Source organism: Dama dama, chromosome 9 (assembly GCF_033118175.1).
Source record: "Dama dama isolate Ldn47 chromosome 9, ASM3311817v1, whole genome shotgun sequence".
NCBI lineage: Eukaryota > Metazoa > Chordata > Mammalia > Artiodactyla > Cervidae > Dama > Dama dama.
Genome location: NC_083689.1, coordinates 96,506,672 through 96,526,988, shown reverse-complemented (window position 1 = coordinate 96,526,988; position 20,317 = coordinate 96,506,672). Strand labels below are relative to the sequence as shown.

The 20,317-nt window shown below is 43.1% G+C and overlaps 1 long non-coding RNA gene across 4 annotated transcripts in view; it reads right to left on the bottom strand.

Moving 5' to 3' along the window:
- Nucleotides 1-20,317, bottom strand: part of LOC133062697 (uncharacterized) — a 310,253-nt gene that overhangs the window by 272,825 nt on the left and 17,111 nt on the right. For 3 of the 4 annotated variants that reach the window (XR_009694237.1, XR_009694234.1, XR_009694235.1), the window contains exon 3: nt 14,349-14,528. This is a non-coding gene — a long non-coding RNA (uncharacterized LOC133062697). Of the gene's footprint in view, nt 1-11,419; nt 12,036-14,348; nt 14,529-20,317 lie in introns of those variants that run through there. The other variant, XR_009694236.1, reaches the window with a different exon arrangement.

Here is a 20,317-nt window from a genome sequence, read left to right as displayed (position 1 = left end):
AATACCCGAGAACCCATCTAATGATGGAGGAAGAAAGTAGCTAGGTCTGGGTCATAGGTGGGTCAGCTTGGTACAAACTAAACACAGATGTCTGCTCGTCTCTCACATACTGCATAACCCAGACATTGCTGTCCTGAAGCAGGCTGGAATAGCTTCATGAAGGGACAACTAAGATTACAGCCTGGAGATGACACCCAGTGAGGTCAGGGTGTTGCTTTCAGGAGGTAACATGTACCTTATGCCAATATTCATTATGTGTTATTCTGTCTCCAATATGTAAAATGGATGAATTCAGGAACCAGGGTAGAATTAGACTGTACTCACCCCATTCCCAGTGACCTCTTCTCTCTTGGGAAATGTGCACTTCCAGGGACCCAGACAGACTTTAATTACCATCCCCATGCTGACAAATGCAAGCTCTATCATCTGAATCAAGGTTGCTGGGAGAAATATCAACAACCTCAAAAATGCAGAGGATACCACCGTAATGGTAGAAAGAGAAGAGGAACCAAAGAGCCTCTTGATGAGGGTGAAAGAGGAGAGTGAAAACATTGGCTTAAAACTCAACATTCAAAAATTCATGGCATTCAGTCCTATCACTTCATGGCAAATAGATGGGGAAAAGGTGGAAACAATGACAGATTTTATTTTCTTAGGCTCCAATCACTGTGGATGGTGACTGAAGCTATGAAATTAAAAGACACTTCCTCCTTGGAAGAAAGCTATGACAAACGTAGACAGCATATTAAAAAGCAGAGACATCATTTTGCTGATAAAGGTCCATATAGTCACAGCTATGATCTTTCCAGTAGTCATGTATGGATGTGAGAGTTGGACTACAAAGAAGGCTAAGCCCTGAAGAATTGATGCTTTCACACTGTGGTGTTGGAGAAGACTCTTGAGAGGCCCTTGGACTGCAAGGAGATCAAACCAGTCAATCCTAAAGGTAATCAACCCTGAATATTCACTGGAAGGACTGGTGCTAAAACTGAAGTTCCAATACTTTGGCCACCTGATGTGAAGAGCTGACTCACTGAAAAAGACCGTGATGCTGGGAAAGGCTGCAGACAGGAGGAGAAGGGGATGACAGAGGATGAGATGGCTGGATGGCATCAGTAACTCAATGGACATGAGTTTGAGTAAACTCCAGGAGACAGTGAAGGACAGGGAAGCCTGGTGTGCTGTAGTCTGTGGGGTCACAAAGAGTTGGACACGACTGAGCAACTAAACAACAATCATCTGACCCATAGCTTTCTTATGAGCTCCAAATCTGAACAGAGGACCACCTGTCTGATTTTCAAATTAGATACTGCAGAGTCACCTGAAACCTAACATGTCCAGAACTGAACTTACCTCTCCGTTCCTGCAGCATGTCACTGTAAGTGAACAGTGCTGGCGTCAGCTCAGGTGCTCAAGCCTGAAATCTGCAGTCTTTAAAATCTCTCGTTTCTTTATCCACCATATCCAAAGCAACTATCAAGTTTTGCCAATTCTGCCTTCTACCCCCCAAGGTCAAACTGCATCATTTCTGAGTCAGATCCCCGGAACAGCCACATGGTGGCAGCCTCTACGACGGTCCCCAGGGACTCCCTCCCTCTGGTGTTCACACTGTGGCCTGGCCCTCTCGCCCTCCGCCTCTAATAGAACGCAGCGACATGATGGGATGCCACCGCTGAGAGGGTGACAAGATTACTCGAGCTTTCATCTCCTTCTCATTCTCTCCCTTGCTGGTTCGGAAGGAATCCAGCTGCTGCTGTGCTGAGAGCCACCCCGTGGAGACCCAGATGGCACAGAACTGAACAGAAGCCTCCAACAACAGCAATCATACAAGGACCAGAGGCCCCCAGTCCAATAGTCCCAGAGGAACTGATTCTGGTCAACAGCCACATGAGTGAGCGTGGATGAGGGGTCCTCCTCCCGTGGGCCTGAGATGTGACATCGTCCTGGCACACACCTGGGCTGTAGCCCTGCGAGGCCTGAACCAGTGTCTCTAGGCAAGCTGGGCCAGGATCCTGACCCACGAACTATGAGGGTGTTTGCTGTAAGCTGCTAAGCTTTGGAGGGATTCGTGATGCAGCAACAGTAGCTCAGCTGGTAAAGAATCCGCCTACAATGCAGGAGACCCTGGTTCGATTCCTGGGTTGGGAAGATCCTCTGGAGATGGGATATGCTACCCACTCCAGTATTCTTGGGCTTCCCTTGTGGCTCAACTGGTAAAGAATCTGCCTGCAATGCCAGAGACCTGGGTTCGATGCCTGGGTTGGGAAGATCCCCTGGAGAAGGGAAAGGCTACCCACTCCAGTATTCTGGCCTGGAGAATTCCATGGACTGTATAGTCCATGGGGTTGCAAAGAGTCTGACACAACTGAGTGACTTTCAACAGGTTGAACACAGTCACCTTACTGATCTCCACCTATGCATTCATTCTTACCTTCTCTAATCAATCTCCCCACTGAAGCTGAAGTCTCACTTTACAAGTGAAAACTACAATTGTGTTGCTTTCTTTATTAAAAAAAAATATATAAACTTTCAAATTGCCTATTGCTGTTGGGATTAAGGCCAAAAGTCTTTACTCTGCTCTTTGAGGCCCCTGCGATCTGGCTCTAGCCATTTTTTTTTGTTTGTTTGTTTGTTTTTTTGTCTCATTTCACATCCATTTTCCCATCCACTCACCCTGATCCAACCCCTCAGGCCTTCTTCCAGATTGTTGGGGTTGTCGCTGTTTTGTCTTTAACAAGCAATGTTTCTTCCTCTCTTCTGTACACTGTTCCCTCCGTCTGAAACACGCACCCCCTGTTCTCCGCCTGCTCACTGCCACCCTGCTCTCAGATTGCCTCAGACGTCGCCTCCCCCAGAAGGCTTTACTGAGTCCATCTCAGGCTAAGTCGAGCGTTGCCCGTGACACATTCCCATAACACATCACACTAACATGACAAGGGACATTTGTCATTATTTATTCTGTCTGCCTCTCCTGCCAAACTGCAAACGCCCTGAGGGCAGAGAAGATAACTCCCTGGTTCACATCTTCATCACCAGGGATCACACAAGCTCTGGTACACGGCAACAACCTCATAAATCGATTAATCATGAAGGGAAGCCACGGACAAACAAATTGAGAAAAATATATCATCTTACAGCATGACAAAATATGGTCGATTATTTCAAACCACCTTACACATGAGGAAGCACACCAAAAAGCATCCTGTGCTTCACATGCCAAATGTCTGAGATTGATTGTTCACGCGAAAGCCTTTACAACCTATGATGTGAAAGCAGTGAGAATAAATCAGAGTTTAGACATTCAAGTGCATATGTTTGTCCAAGTGCTCTTTCTCTCCACAAATGTTTATTGAATGTCTGCTCTGTGACGGGAAATTTTCTAAGCTGAGAACAGAGACGATAATTAAGTTTCTTGCCTGAGTAACCAGATGAATAGTGGTATTGGTAACCAAGACGGGAAAGTCTAGGGAGAGACAGGTTATGACAAAAGTAAAAATTCTTTTAATGAATTAAAAGCATTATAAAAGCTTACATTGTTAATAATTATTTTTCTTACTTCAATTTGGGGGTCAATATAATTACTTACCAAACTGTAAGAAATTTGAATTGAAATGATTACCAAATGACCAGAGACCCAGGTGTGGCTGGTTAGCTAAGCAGCCTAAAATTCCTTTCTTTCTATTGTATACAATTACTTGTTTGTAAAACAACTCTGAATGTCGCCTAAGATCTCTTGTGGCTTAAAAATGCTATTACTGTTTCATTCTAAACTTTACAAAACATGAACATTCTCAGAACACAAGAATCTAGATTCTGTATGTGTATTCAATTCTCAGGAGAATCATTAAGCAATTGCAAATACAGTATCCTTGACCCAATACCTCCACTCCTAGGTACTTCCAACAGCAATGCTTAGCAAGTTATAGACCACCTCGTGTGTGTATCTCAGTAACAAAATAAAACAGCTTCCTGTACTCATGGGGAACCTCCTGTGCAGTCCCCATAAACCACATGGCTTTTAAAAAGCAAGTGTAGAAGAGGGGAAAAAAAATCTGTTAACATATTAACCTTATTATTTTGAAACTAAAAGATATTTTAACTCATTACTCCACTCTCGAGAAATGAAAACTTACATTCACTGAAAAACCTGTATGTAAATGTTTATAATAGTTTTACTCACAGTCACCAAAAACCAGAAACCACCCAAGTGCCCTTCAACTGGTAAATCGATAGACTATGGTACAACCACATGATGGAATACTAGCAAGCAATTATAACAATAAAACAACAAAATTATCGGTGCATGCAACATGGATAAGTCTCAAATGCATTGTGTTAAATGAAAGAATATAGACTCAAAGGTTGTGTATATCATGTAATTCTATTTAAATAATGTCTGCAAGAGGCAAAATTATGAGGATAGTGAACAGAGCAGTAGCTGACAAGGATCCAGATGGAAGCAGAGGTTGACTACAAAGGTGAAGCAAAAAAACACGTTTCAGGGTGACAGAATTTGCCCTCACTGTGGTGGTTTTACATGACTATTTACTTGTCAAAATTAATAGAAATTTTCACCAAACAGAGTGAATTCTACTGTATTTTTTTTTTAATTATGAGGAACATACAGCATGTCCCAAGACATACTGTAGCATGCACTTGCACTGAGTTAGGAATGGCAGTGACAGGGCAGATCCAAAAGCAATGACCATCCAAGGAACAAGCCCATCTAAAGAGACAAAAGAGCTGTACTCTGAAAACTATGAAGACAATGATGAAAGAAACTGAAGATAACATAAAGAGATGGAAAGATATACCACGTCCTTGGACTGGAAGAATCAATGTTGTTAAAATGACTATGCTACCCCAAGGCAATCTACAGATTCAATGCAATGTCTGTCAAACTATCAACACTATTTTTCACATAACTAGAATAATTTTAAAATTTGTATGGAACCACAGAACACCTCAAATAGCCAAACAATCTTGAAAAAGAACAGGGCTGGAGGAATCATACTCCATGACTTCATAACGGATTACAAAGTTTGACTTGATTACCATATAGTAATCAAACATTATGGTCCTGGCACACACACACACACACACAAAACCAGATACATAGACCAATGAAACAGGATAGAAAGCCTGGAAATAAACTCACACCTTTGTGAGTTTACAACCAAGGAGGCTAGATCTACAACTGATCTACAACCAAGGAGGCTAGAATATACAAGAGAGAAGAGACCATCTTTTCAATAAAATGGTGTTGGGAAAACTGGACACCACATGTAAAAGAAAGAAATTAGAACACTCTAAAACTATACACAAAAATAAACTCAAATGGGATCAAAGTCCTAAATGTAAGCCTGGATACTATAAAACTCCTAGAGGAAAACATAGGCAAATACTCTTTAACATAAATTGCAGCAATATTTTTGAATACATCTCCTAGAGTAATGGAAATAAAAACAAATGGGATCTGGTTAAACTTGAAAGCTTTTGCATAAAGGAAATCATAAACAAAATTAAAGACAATCTGAGGAATGGGAGAAAATATTTGCAAATGGTGTGACCAAAAAGGGATTAATTTCCAAAATCTATAAGCAAGTCATACAGCTCTATATTAAAAAACAAAGAACCCAGTCCAAAAAAAAATGGACAAAAGCCCTAAATAGACATTTTTCCAAAGAAGACATACAGATGCCCTTTCAGGAACATGAAAAGATGCTCAAATTGCTATTTAAAAAATGCAAATCAAAACTACAATGAGGTATCACTTCATCTCATCAGAACGGTCATCATAAAAAAGTCTACAAATAATAAATGTTAGAGAGGGTATGGAGAAATCCCCTACACCATACATCCCCTACAATCCTACACCATTGGTGGGAATGTAAATTGGTGCATCCACTGTGGACAACAGTCTGAAAGTTTCTTTAAAAACTAAAAATAGAGTTATCACAAGATCCAGCAATCCCACTCCTGGGCATATATATAGAAAAAAATGAAAACTCTAATTTGAAAAGATACATGCACCCCAACATTCACAGCAGCACTATCTATAATAGCCAAGACAGAAAAGCAACCTAACTGTCCATCAACAGGTGAATGGACAAAGAAGATGCGGTGTACATACACACATATATATGTGAAAGTTGCTCAGTTGTATAGACTGCAGCCTGCCAGGCTTCTCTGTCCATGGAATTCTCTAGATCAGAATACTGGAGTGGGTAGCTGTTCCCGTCTCCAGGGGAACTTCCTGACCCAGGAATCGAACCAGCGTCTCCTGCATTGCAGGAGGATTCTTCACCAGCTGAGCTACCCGGGAAGCGTGCACACACACACGTGCACGCACACACATGCACGCACACACACACACATGCACAGACACACACACACATACGCAAAATGGAATATTGCTGCTGCTGCTGCTACTTAGTCACTAAGTTGTGTCAACTCTTTGCAGCCCCTTCCTGCCAGGCTCCTCTGTTCACAGGATTTCCCAGGCAAGAATACAAGAGTGGGTTCCATTTCCTCCTCCAGGGGATCTTCCTGACCCAGGGATTGAACTCAAGTCTGCTGCTTGAAAGGTGGATTCTTTACTACCAAGTTACCTGGGAAGCCCACAATGGAATATTATTCAGCCATAAAAAGAATGCAATAGTGCCATTTGCAGCAACATGGATGGACCTAGAGATTATCATACTAAGTGAAGTAACTGGAACAACAACAGATGTCATATGGTATCACCTATAAGTGGAATCTTAAAAAATGATACAAATGAACTTATTTGCAAAGCAGTAATAGACTTATAGACATAGAAAACAAACATGGTTACCAAAGGGGAAAGGCCAAGAGGGATAAATTAGGAGTTTAACATTAACAGATATACACTACTATATATAAAATATATAATCAATAGGGATCTACTGTATAGCACAAGGAACTATATTTAATATCTAATAATAACCTGTAATGAAAAAGAATCTGAAAAAGTAAATACACACACATTTATAACTTAATTATTTTGCAGTACACTTGAAACACAATGCTGTAAACCAACTATACTTCAACTATAAAAAAGAGCCATGATCATGAAACCCAATGCTAAGTCAAAAGTCTGAAATAAACCCAGAATCAATATACAGTCTCATTCATCCCACGGCCCTTTTTCTTGGCAAATTGGCATCAATAAAATAGCGCAGTCTAGGAAATCATCCAAGACATTTATTAAGCAAGCACAGATTAAAGACTTCTCAGTTTAAGAACCTCTTTTAGGGAAAGGAAAATTAATATAAATCAAGAGGTGACTGAAGCTTTCTGAAACCATGGCAGGGGCAGGGGTCAGTAATACTGGGAAGACTCACTGTTAGACACCATTTCCCACAGCACTAGCAGACTGATTAAGTCTAAAAGGGAGCCGTCTACATTCTAAACTGGAAATGAAAGTGGTGTGCAAAATACAAATTACACCCTCGCACACATAAGCACAACAAGCCCATGAAAAGCAGCAGAACTGAAGGCAAACCCTCACCCCATTCATCTGTGTTGAAATGCTGGCCTCTTGTGTCGAAGAGATGTTTCAGCCTGTGATTCCACGCTTAACCACTTGATGTGGTTTTTCAGAGGTTTGTGTTAAGAGAAAATGAAAGAACCAGTGCAAACAAATCTCAAATATAATCCAGCCTGAGAAACGGTGCTTGACACAGAAATTATGTCTGCTCTACCTCTCACTTCAGCGTGCCTGCCATCCACTTTCCAGGTATTAGTCACTTATTCCAGTCCCAAGAAAAATACACTCAACAAAAGCAAATTAAGCCACATATCCCCACAAACCCCAACAAAAATAAATGAGGACATAAAGGAAAAGGAGATTATGTTTAATTTCTCATTAGATCATGGTCCAATTGTCAGAATATTAATTCTGTCTACCTGATTCTCATTCATTCTAATCTGAATTCTCTTCATGGCATATGAGTAACTGCTTACTTTTGTAGTTAATAAGTGATTTCCTTCTCACACCGTTTGGTTGATACTCATGTTTGGCCCTGGATGAATAATGAGATTAATACTCAACAAAGCTAACTATTAGCTAATGAGAAAAAAATTCATATTGGGAGAAATTTTCAACTGTTCCATATTGCTCATATTTTAGCACTAACTATATACCAGGCTATACAAGAAGAGGAGCTTCCCAGGTGCCTCAAGTGGTAAAGAATCCACCTGCCAATGCAGGAGATGTGGGTTCGATCCCTGGGTTGGGAAGAGCCCCTGGAGAAGGAAAGGGTGACTGAACAATATTAGTTCTATCAAGTTCACAAGGGTAAATATAAAATGATAATCCATGTAGGAGTTTTAATCCAAGTTCTTCAGCGATCAATTCATTCAGCACATATGTATTGAACCTGGGTTCATCCAGGTGCTGGGATGACTGATCAAACCTAAAGCATCATCACCTGTATGCCACACCACTACTGAACCACTGAGAAAGGTAATGTCAGTTGAACTGTGCTGCAATGCCTAAAACAATCATCTAGTGACGCTGACATTTATCCCATGTATTCTCAGGGATCTCGCAATTTTTTCTGCTTTCAACTGCAACACTTTTCAGGTTATGGTCATACTTGCGTATCACAGTAGCAAAATGAAATCTTGTTTTATTCATATAGTCTCTTCATATAGGCTCTATGAAGCCCATGGTTGTTGCTTTAAAAGGAAATACGGAAAAGGGGGGAGCTGTTCTGTATTAACATCATTATTTTGAAACTAAAGAATATTTTAACTCTCTCTAATCCAAAAAATGTAGAAAGGACCTGATTCAGAATTCAGAACTTTTAACTGAAAAGTTTATTCATTAAAAAAAAAAAAGAAAGAAACTCTTCTTACTTTCACATTTTTCCATGGATCAAGAATTCATTTTGGCCAGATGGCAGTTCTGTGAGGACCATTTGGAGAACTGCAATGTAGAACTGAGGTCTTCAATTTTTTTGCTTATGTATTCCCCTAAAGGAATTTTTAAATTTCTATGTATGTATGCCTTATTTTTGAAAGTAACATTTTCACCATCATTTAAATGGCTGTGTTATAAATGTTACTATTTTAAGTTAAAAGTATCTTAATGTCATAGCTTTTTAGAAGTACAAAATTGCTATCACTCTTCTTGTGACAAAATATTTGCTTCAATACTAACTGTAAGACCCAGTGTCCTGTTCCCACGCTTTTCTTCATACACAATCACTTTTTGTTTAGGTGCTCAGTCACAGGACCATCATTTTAAAAACATTTTAAGCCACAGTGAAATCCACTCGGGCAGTACCAAAAGACGTGCAAATAACTTGAACAACTAAGACTGGATTTGCACTATGACCGACAACGCCTGTGAAATACACATCAGTTTCAGAAATGCAAAAATGAGGGAAATGCGCACCTTAGGATTGAGAAAAACGGCGGCCTGACCTCAGTGCAAGGGAGCCATCCAGGTAGCCACGAGGGAAGAGCTGTTCTAGCTTAAGACAGAGAATTAAATTGAAACTCATTTATGAGATAGGCTGCCTCTCCACTTTGGAGCTAGGATCCACGCCCACATAACCTCCAACAGGCACCTGGGCTGAAGGCAGGCAGACACCGCTCCTCTCCTCTGGACAGGGGTTCATCCCTGTGTGATCGCCAGACCTGCAGCCTCGGGCTCTGGTGGGCGTCTCATGTCCCAGCACAGACCTACTGAATCAGAAGATGTTGGGATGGGCCCCACACGCTGTTGGTTCAACAAGCCCTCCAGGTGATTTCCATGCAAATGAAAGTTTGAGAACCACTGCCTCGGGGGAACTCCAAAGATAAAAAGGCAAAGGTAGTTATCCTACTTATTTCCTTTCTGTTATCCCGTGGGTTTATAGTTTTATGTAAATGTCCAGTCTCTTCTGAGATGTCCCCAGAGGAGTGAAGGCGGAGGACTCTGTTCCTACTTGAGCCAAGATGTCCAGGGGACACATCCCATGCCCCTCGTGGCAAGGGCAGCAGCAGTGAGAATCCCCAAGAGGAAGGAGACTTCTGGAGAACAAGAGCCATAGGTTCAATGTGCTCTCACTTGGAGAGTTGTACACCATCAATGCTGGGAAAGACTGAACGTGGGAGGAGAAGGGGACGACAGAGGATGAGATGGTTGGATGGCATCACCGACTCAATGGACATGAATTTGAGTAAACTCCAGGAGTTGGTGATGGACAGGGAGGCCTGGCGTGCTGTGGTACATGGGGTCACGAAGAGTCAAACACGACTGAGCGACAGAACTGAACTGAACCCCTAGTTTTTAAACATAGTGGTTTTAATAGGGTTTATTTCATTTTTTTTTTTCAAATCCACACTTTTATTTATTTTCAAGAAGTTTAAATCCTTGAAGGGTACAGCAAAAATATGGAACGGGTTTAATTCATTTTAACGAGGTATTGTTTTCTAAGCTGAAGGTGACTTGGGGCTAGGGGAAGGTATTGTTGTTGTTCCACCATCGCTCAGTCGTGTGTCCGACTTTGTGACCCCATGGACTGCAGCACACCAGGCTTCCCTGTCCTTCCTGATCTCCCAGGGTTTGCTCAAACACATGTCCATTGAGTCAGTGATGCCATCCAACCATCTCATCCTCTGCAGCCCCCTTCTCCTCCTGCCTTCAATCTTTCCCGGCATCGGGGTCTTTTCCAATGAGTCTGCTATTCCCACCAGGTGGCCAAAGTATTGGAGCTTCAGCATTAGCACCACTCAAGCACATTGTGAGAATGTTTTCCTACACTCTTTTCAGTTGTTCTGTACTCTTCATTACATCTAAAGAAAGTCTGCATTTAGTGTCTTTAACTCTCTACAAAAAAGAGAGAGACCAAAAGATAGAAATCCTTAGCTCAAGTGCCTTGGTAGGCTCCTGTTTCTAGCTGGAACTCAATAATATTTTCTTGTTTTCACCATTAAACATTTTCACCATTACCTTCTATTGTGGCAGGGAATTCTGGTTTTTCATCTGAGGTCATTATCTAAAAGTTCCACTTAAGGAAAGTTTATTTAAGTGAGAGATGCATCATTTTAAAGAACAACATTAAGAAAGTTATAGTAGAGGTAGTCTGAGGATACGGTATGTAAATGGAACCACTATATTAAGGAAGACTGTGGGTTGTTATTCTGGCGCTTACGCTAATGAGAACTCAAATTCAGCTCCTCTCCTCAAAGTGCAAGTTGTTATCCCTAATTCAACCTTCAGGCTGGCTTACAGAGAAGCTACGTTGAGCTTAATCAACTGTTACGACAGTTGATTTAAACAAACAAACAAACAAAACAAAACAGAGTCAGACAAAAAGTCATTCTACAAAAGGAGATTGTAACCAAAATTTTTAGGATAATATTTTTATGATAAAAATGTGAATTATGGTAATGTATCCTTTTTAATGACAAGGGGACAAATAAAATACAAACTCTTCATTCCTAGTGACAATTAAAATGCAAATAATTCTCACAGAGAATCATGATTATTTACATGCTATGAACAAATTATCCTTTTGCAAGTAATCGTTTAGGCAGTTGGGTTTAACAAAATAGGGTTTTGTTAATCCTAGGGCCAGAATTTCTCTACTACACTGTTTTGATTTTTTCCATTTTAATACATCTCAGGTACACTCACTAATGCTTCCCTCAGCATACGTGGTGATGGTAACGCTTAGGTATAAATTACTGACTACTCAGTTAATTTCCATTATTCTGCATAAGGCTCAGCATATAGAGTTATAGCAGTAATATAAGTTAATTTCTAATCAGAAAATCATCATAGCATTTTCTTTGTAGAGCTTGGAACCAAATCTGGTATGGTTACTGGTTGGGAGGATATGACAGTTTCCTGTAAAATAAAGTAAGTGATAAGAAAAGAGGACAGTCGCATCCTCCTTGGAAGGGAGAATGCTTCCATGAGGGCAGAGCTTATGCAACCAGAACTCTCTTGGCAACCAAAGATGCTTTGACTGGATTCTACTCTTTGGCCATTTCTCCTTCTGGGATCCAGTAGCCACCTGAGTAAATAAACACATCATGACTGTTACTGGATTTCAGAGTCTATTAGGAGCCAGCAGGCTGATTCAGTCCTTACTGACAATCCACATTCAAGAGATTCAGAGCCAGGATCACTGAGTTACTAAGCCATTAAAAATTAACAGAAATAAAAATTGAACCAGACTGGTATAACTTGGAACAAAGATGAAAAACAAGGTAACCACCAGGGGGAGGTGAGGGCAAAAGGAACCAGTGGTTTTCGGCATCACGCTCCTTCCACAAAGAGACCTGGGTTGAAAGGGAACTGTGAGCCAGAGGGCCCTCGAGATAAAAGTGGGCTCCTGCAGGACGTGTTCCGGGTCCTGGGAGACAGCAGCACAAATTAGATAATATTGTGTCCTTGTTTAATTGTTGTCATTATGTGTTGCAAAAAATAACCTTGGGGCAAACAGTGAAGATAAGACTTCGCTGAATTTCCTTCTTTCTCTTTATACTGAAGGCTCACAAAGTCTTGACCAGCCATCTTTTCCGTTCCACAACCTGCTGTCAAAAGGTCTTTCTGTAATTCTTTTCTGGTTGAAAGGCTTTAAGTTCAAGCCAGACTTCAAGTGTCTGGGGGGATGAAGTTTAGGATCCCACCATGCAAAGCTCAAGGTATCTGTCCCTTTCTACCTGCAGCCTCTCCCCCCAGTCTCCATCAGGAACCTGGGGGGAGTTCCCCAAGGTCACCTGCTCCCTGCACCCACAAATCAATCATGGAAAAGTCTCATCCTGAGCAAGTCCCACCTCCCGTCTCCTCCGAAGAAAAGGACCGTGGGGATTCCATGTGCATTGCACCAGTGTAACTATACTATTTGTCTACATGTCTGTGAATTCAGGGTCTACGTTAAGGGTCCTTGTCACTTTAAACTCCGGGGCTTTGCCCAGATACAGCTGTGTTTCTTGATGAAACAAATATACCTCTTTGCTTTTAGGGGTTTTCCCCAGCTCATTGTGTGGCTTTAGCTTCATCACTTAACTCATCCACTCTTTCATTTCCCATTTAAAGTGTGCAATGTCATGACAAAGAATGAGTGACAGCAATAACTTGAGTTTAAAATGGGCCCTCCTTCCAGGAGACTTAAAATAATTCATGAGGACTACCTGGCATCCTTCCCAAAGTCCTAGTGAGGAAGGTTTTGTTATTCATACTGCTTTTACATTTTAGTTCCATTTTACTGATACAAATACCAAGCACCAAGCTGTTGGAAAGACTTTTCTTGGGATCATTAAGCTATTATCCTCACTTGGCACTATGTTATCAAAAGCCTCTGATGGTGCTTTCCTGGTATATATTATTCAAGTTACACAGCTAAAAGTATTCCACGTCAGTATCTGACAATAGGCAGAAACTTTAAAAATCGCCGTTAAAGCTGGAAACCTATCCCCTGTTCTTCAGGCAAGAATTAGGAAAGGAGCTTTGTTACTTTTTTGCTCAAGTAACAGTTTCTATTTCTGAGTCAAGTGCAGGTTCTGTTGCTACTTCGGAAACAGCAGAGAGAGTCCAAGCCGTCTCCGCTGCCACACCATGCACATAACCAGAGCCAGGCTAGCACACGCATCGAGACAGAAACACAGGTGGCCTTGCCAAGGTCCAAAGGTCTGCGCAGAAAAACACCAGAAGCCAAGTCTCCAGAGCACAAACAACCAGGTGGAAGGTCTCCCAGGAACAGGATGTTCTCCTGCATTTCCCATTACCCTGGCCTCTGGGCACGGTGTCCATTTCCTGCTCACCACACGCCCCCTCTGCCAGGAAAAGAAATGGGATCTCCCTTGGAAGAGCTGCGAGACCATCCACCAGACCAGGGTCCTGACATTGGAGATACAGTCTCTTTAGACTGGATGTTATGGGATTGCCCTGGTGGTCTGGTGGGTAAGACTCTGCCCTTCCAACACAGGGAGCGTGGGTTCGATCTGTGATCGGGGATCTAGGATTCCACATGCTGCACATGTGAAGTGACTCCCCCCACCCCTACCACCACCAGAAATATAGACTGAATCTCAGAGAAGTATGTTTTTGTGGGAGAAGTGATATAAATAACTTTTCCTCCTCCAGACTTAGCATTCCATATTATCCAGTATCTAAATATACTGTTAGGTCTTACAAGCTACCTATACTGTGACCTCACTCCACCAAACTTAAACTTCTATTAATAGGGTAAATCAGCACTACAAAGAAAAAAGAAAGGAAAGAGGAGGATAATAAGTAGCACAAAACATGACAAGGGCGGAGGTAATGGCCTACGGTGATTGTCAGAAATCAGAACGATGAAACAGCAAGCAAAGACTCTTACCTTCACAGTTATTTGGAACCGAACTTTGAAATGCATTTGAAATATGAGAGCAGGATAAAATTCAGTTCTTGTATTTTGGTATCTGTTTCTTTGTTTTGGTGTTTTCAGCCTGACACGTGGAAGATGACACGGAGCACTTCTCAATGACCGTGGTCTAGCCAACTGTTGTGCCACGATTTTCTGGAAGGAAAATATAGGCACCATTAGTCAAGTCTATTCACTCTCTTCACTTCTCATTCCAAGACCTACTTCCCAGTTGTGCCTCCAGCAAGGAATTCTGAGTAGAGTAGGTCAAGGCCCCCAAAAGATTTTTAAATTTTTAAATTCCTTAGCTACGGAATCGTAAGAGATAATTTTAAGTAACCGTGCCTTGTATGTGTTCAAAATGTTTGGGATACTCTCTTAGGTACATCTCTCCAATACTGTCCCCAGGACTTTGGCAGTTTACAGAGAGTGAAACTGATGAAGAGAGGTAAAATGATGGGCTTGATGTGAGAAATCATGTCCAAAGATGCCTAGACACGTAACTGAGAAGAAGATTCCACCCAGTCAGTCTGCCGAACCGGTCTCCTGGCACAGCAGGCCAGCCTTGACCTTGGCAGCATCTTCCATCTAAAGAGGCAGATGCCAAAGGGAGCATTAGCATTACACAACACAGAAGCAGCATTGTAAGCACAGCATATAGATGTGGCCCCCTGCAATACAGAAGATTTCCCTGGTGTCCCCAAACCCCCAGCGGACTCACAAGAACACAGACCTCTCGTCTCCCAGCTACTGTGTTCTGGGCTTTGTGGCTTCTTCCTTCCAATCTGACTATGAACACAAATGGTATTTTAATCATTTTTCCCTTTCTCAGGGAAAATTCAAAGAAATTCTCAGGAGTTCACTGCCATTGTAAGGTAATAAGTATATTTTACCTATCATCAGTCATCATTACACAGATACAGAGAAATCACAGTTGGCTCAGTCATTCAATGAAAGACTTCCTTTATCTTCTTTCGGTTGAAAACAGAAGAGGGAAGATCAGGCTAAAGGTGGTTTATACCAGAGCTTACTGACAAATTAAAGTGTGTATGCGTGTGTTTCTGCATGTGTGTGTGGTTGTATGATTAACTTCTGCTTTCATATTGTAATAGACTCTTGTAAACCTCAGAGTAAGTTTTAATTTGTTGTCGTTCTGTTTCATTTTCAATGTCAGGGTTAAACTCATCCATTTAAATTGAAACCTTGAATGTCTTCCAGATTCTGTTCAAATATTTTTCATTTAACTGTCTAAATGTAAATATATCACCTCTGCAAAACAGCTCTTAGCCTAGTGCCTTGTATATATGCTTAGTGTATGACAAGTATTTATTGGTAAATCTGTTCCCAGTTTTACTGCCAAAATATAATTTCAGATGATTCACAGTTTTCTGGATGGGGTCTTGAACTCCTTGTTTAACAGGTCAGAGATCTAAGTTCGGAGACTTTAGCCAAACAACTTGAACTGGAACTTGAGTTCTCTAAGTCCATATTGAGTTCCCCTGGAGGTACACTGTGTGCTTTATCCCCAAACCCTATTATGGAAGCACATAAAAATTCTGTGAATCAAAATGATGCAAGGGGAAAGCATATTTTGGACAGATAGCAATAATAGTCAGGTCTTACTATGAAGTCCTTTCACAGGACAAACTGCAGAATGTGTTGGTTGTGTGGATATCTTTTGTCTCCGAAAGCCACCTCTAGAGGGTAGCACACCCCTCGTAACAAACAAGAGTCTCCTCGGTTTGGAATAACAGCCTGGAGTGAAAACCGAGCGGTGTTTGAAACACTTATTAATAGCTTTAAATAAGGAGAACCCACAAATCTATCAAGCCCAGTATACTTTTCGTCTGGGGGAGAAAGGGGGCTGAAATGAGAGTGTAACTGTGAGCCTTTTCTCTTTCCTCCTTCCCAAGCACAGAGCTTCTAATAGTTAATAGCAGATGAACTTGAAACTTCCCTTATAATACCAGCCTGACACTTAATTTTAAAAGCAGAAGCAAAGAACAGAGGGAAAATGAGATGTGTACAAGGAACTACCACCAACTGAGTGTTGCTGGAATCCAAGTGGTAGGAGCCGAGGGCGGAGAATTAGGCAAGAGACAGCCACAGCGGGCCATGTGTGCCCGGAAGGGAAGCTGAACTTGCTCATGTAGATTCCAGGAAGCAGTGGAACAGCTTAGCAGAGAAGGATGGGGTCAGAGCTGTGTTTCATGTGGATCATTGAGGTAGCTCTGAACTGAGCAGAATTGAGGGCAGCAAGTCTAGAAACCAGGAAGCCAGTTTAGGTGGCTGGGCCAGTCCAGGAAGAGAAGGCACATTTGATAATAGGAACAGTGACAGATGGGAGGATGGATTTTAAGGAATCCATGGGAGGGGAAACCAGCAGAATGTAATGATCAGTTGGATGAAGAGAGTGAGGAAGAGAAACCTTAAGGCTATTATTTTATAACTTGGATCACCGGGTAAAGTGGAGGTGATACAACAGAGAGAGACTGAGTTTGGAGGGACATGCTCCTTGGTTTTTGAAAAATCCAATCTGAAGTGTCTGATGAATCCCCAGGGAAGGTACCTGACAGGTAATGGAATTGGTGAGTCTGAAGCTTGGGGAAGGAATCTGAGTAGGAGATCGAATTAGAGAGTCATTAGCATACAGGTGGTAGTTGAACTCCAGAGAGGAGATAAATTCACCAAGAAGAGTAGCTATAATGAGAAGCAGTGAGCTGGAAACAGACACCTAGGGAACATAAGCATGTGAGTGGTGGGTGCAGAGAGAGGAGTCTGTGGTTAAGAAGAAACAGAAATGAATGAGACAAACTGGGAAAGATACCGTTACCTTGGGGGAGCAGCAGTGCACATAACCCATGTTGCCAAATGCCCCAGAAATGTATCGCAAAACAAAGATTGGAAAACATCCATTGAATTTTGCTATTAGAAGAATACTGGGGGCCTTAACAAGGGCACAAGCCAGATTGCAGGGGATGCAGAGTGAATGAATGGCACCTCGAGTGGTCACACTGAGTATGTACAGTTACTCCTCTAAGAAGTTTGGATAAGGGAGAAGGGGACAGGGGATATTTTCCAGGGAACATGAGGTCACAGATAGATTTCCCTTTTAATGAATGGCAGGGAAACGAATAAGCTTACCGTCTGAAGGGAACACACACCTACAAGAGGCAAAGATGGAGTTTCAAGACAGAGAATGGCTTTGGAGCCTGATCCTGGCAAGTCTGACCGGCTGGGCCCAGAATGAAAGGGGGCAACCCCTCTTAGGAAACTGGAGGAAGAGTCTGAGAGCTGTTAGTGCAGCTCCATGTCCGGGTCTGGAGGAGGCGAGAGATTGAGGGAATTCATGCCCCACTGCTTCTGTGGCAGGGAAATCCATTGAGATATCACTTTGGATATTGCTCACGTTACTGTAGTAATCTCTAGTGAATGAACAAGTCAGCCTTTGTGTTGTGTTTCCTGGTCCCGCCTCGAAGCACTGGGATGACTTTTGTGCTTCTGGGGCTGTAAGCGAGTCTCTGGGATACCAGGGTGGCAACTCCCTCCCAGCCTTTCCTATTAAGTGTTGATTTAATTCAGTTCAGTCGCTCAGTCGTGTCCAACTCTTTGTGACCCCATGGACTGCAGCACGCTAGGCCTCCCTGTCCATCACCAACTCCTGGAGCTTGCTCATATTCATGTCCATCAAGTCGGTGATGCCATTCAATCATCTCATCCTCTGTCATCCCCTTCTCCTCCTGCCTTCAATCTTTCCCAGCATCAGGGTCTTTTCCACTGAGTCAGTTCTTCGCATCAGGTGGCCAGAGTATTGGAGTTGCAGCTTCAGCAGCAGTCCTTCCAATGAATATTCAGGACTGGTCTCCTTTAGGATGGACTGGTTGGATCTCCTTGCTGCCCAAGGGACTCTCAAGAGTCTTCTCCAACACCACAGTTCAAAAGCATCAATTCTTTGGTGCTCAGCTTTCTTTATAGTCCAACACTCACATCCATACGTGACTACTGGAAAAAATAGATTGGGCTTCTCCAAATGATCATTAGGAGTGAAGAACCCTATGGTGTGACTGGGCTCACAGCTGAGGTCAGAGGAGAGAGTTGGTATACTACAGTTGAAGAAGGTAAGTGTGAGACCCTGGGGGTGGCTTCCCTGGAATGAAGAAAGGGGCCAGAAGAGGTAGCAAGTTGTGCAAGAGGTTGAAAGCCACGCAGTTCCCTGAAGCAGTTCCTTGAAGACGGCAGGCTCTCTAGAGAGGTGGTGGGTAGCTGTGAGCGGTCCTGAGTTCCCCAGCCATGAGAACCTGGCCACCTTGCCTGCATTGAGCAGGAGTGGAGTATGGGAGTAGGCTTGGGGAACGAAGCCTCCAGCCTTACCAGGGACCATTCTGCCCAGATAATAAATGAACAGCAGTAAGTGACCCTGATAAGCTGGAGGAGGACATACTCTCTCTCTGAATTTCCTGGGCTGAACCATCCTCCAGGGAGGCCTGACTGTCCCTAAAGAGAAGGCGCTCCGTTAATGACTCCTACTGAGCATCACCACTCTTGAGGGACAATTTGTAACTTCAATTAAAAAAAAAATTGCAATATGACCATTCTTGCACCTGAGCATCATGGAGAAACTTCATTCCCAACACATCGCTATTTTCTTGACAAAGCAGACAGAAAGTTTGCTCAAAGTGAGGAGAACATGGAATGGATGTTGAATGAAGGGTCTGAGTCACATAAAATCAGTTTTTAAATATAGAGTCTTTAGACTCATGGGATCAAAGAACGCTGATATTGGAAGAGATCTGCTGAACTCAGTCTAGGTTCTGCTGCGTCTCTTGAAGACATAATATTTTACCAATGAGAATAGAGTTCAGAGAGGCTAAGGAGTCTATCTAAGGCCACCCAGCATCACAGCGCTTCAGGCGGTTTAGTCTCATCCAGTCTATCCTCAGAGAAGCCGCCCCTTCCAGTACCCGCCTGCTGGCACCAGCATGCAACCCTTCACCCACCACGGTCCCCCTGAACAAGGGTGCCCTGACCTCAGGGCTCACCACGCAAAGTGACACCAGCTTGGGCTGTCCGGCTGCCTTCCCACAGCTGCCCTCCAGCCGCAGGACAAAGCCATCCCAGCTTTGGACCTGGTTTCTGGCCCCGCCCGACAGCCCGGGGCAGCCCCCGCCAGTCTCAGCTGCATGCTGAGGAAGGATGATGCTGAGGAAAGGAAGCAAGGCGACCACCGCAGTGCCAGGCTGAGTCCTCGGCCTCCCGGGGCTTTCACTTCACACCAGAGGCAACGGAGGCCTCTGAGCAGCGCCAGGGCTTGCCCACACACCTAGGGAGCCTTAAATCAACAGGAAAAGTCCGCTCATTCCGGCTTTTCTCTTTCCAAGCTTCTTTTCCAAACACGCAGCTCCTCAACAGACTGTGCAGAGGACAGCAGAAGCCGCCCCGGGTGAAACTCCCCACCGAGAACACACTCTCCAGGTCACCCTAACTCAGGCCCATGCTGAGTCCTGGGAGAGCTAGCAGGGCCTCCAGTTAACTGGGTCACGCTCCACGCTGAGAGAGGACTGGGGAAAGCGGCCTTCTTTGCTCAGCTGCTGGCATATGAATGGAATCAAGGAACGGCAAGGAAAGAAGCTATAAAAAGACTAGGGCTTCCCCTATAAAACGAGCACCCCAAGCCCTGGGTCCTTCAGGAGAGAAAGGCCAAACAGCAAGGACCAAAGCAGAAATCTACACTCTGAGTGCTGGTGGCCAAAAGGAAACCCAGCAGTGAAGCTCAAGGCATAGATGGGGCCCAAACCTGGAGACTGAGCTGGGTGGGAAGGGAGAAAGGCTGGGCAGGGCTGGCATGGACTCATGTCAGTTTGCTGTGTGAGGCAAGACAGCTTGTTTTTTTTTTTTTTTTTATTATCCTCTCCCTGATTGGCAGCTAGAAATAAAACCACTCCAGT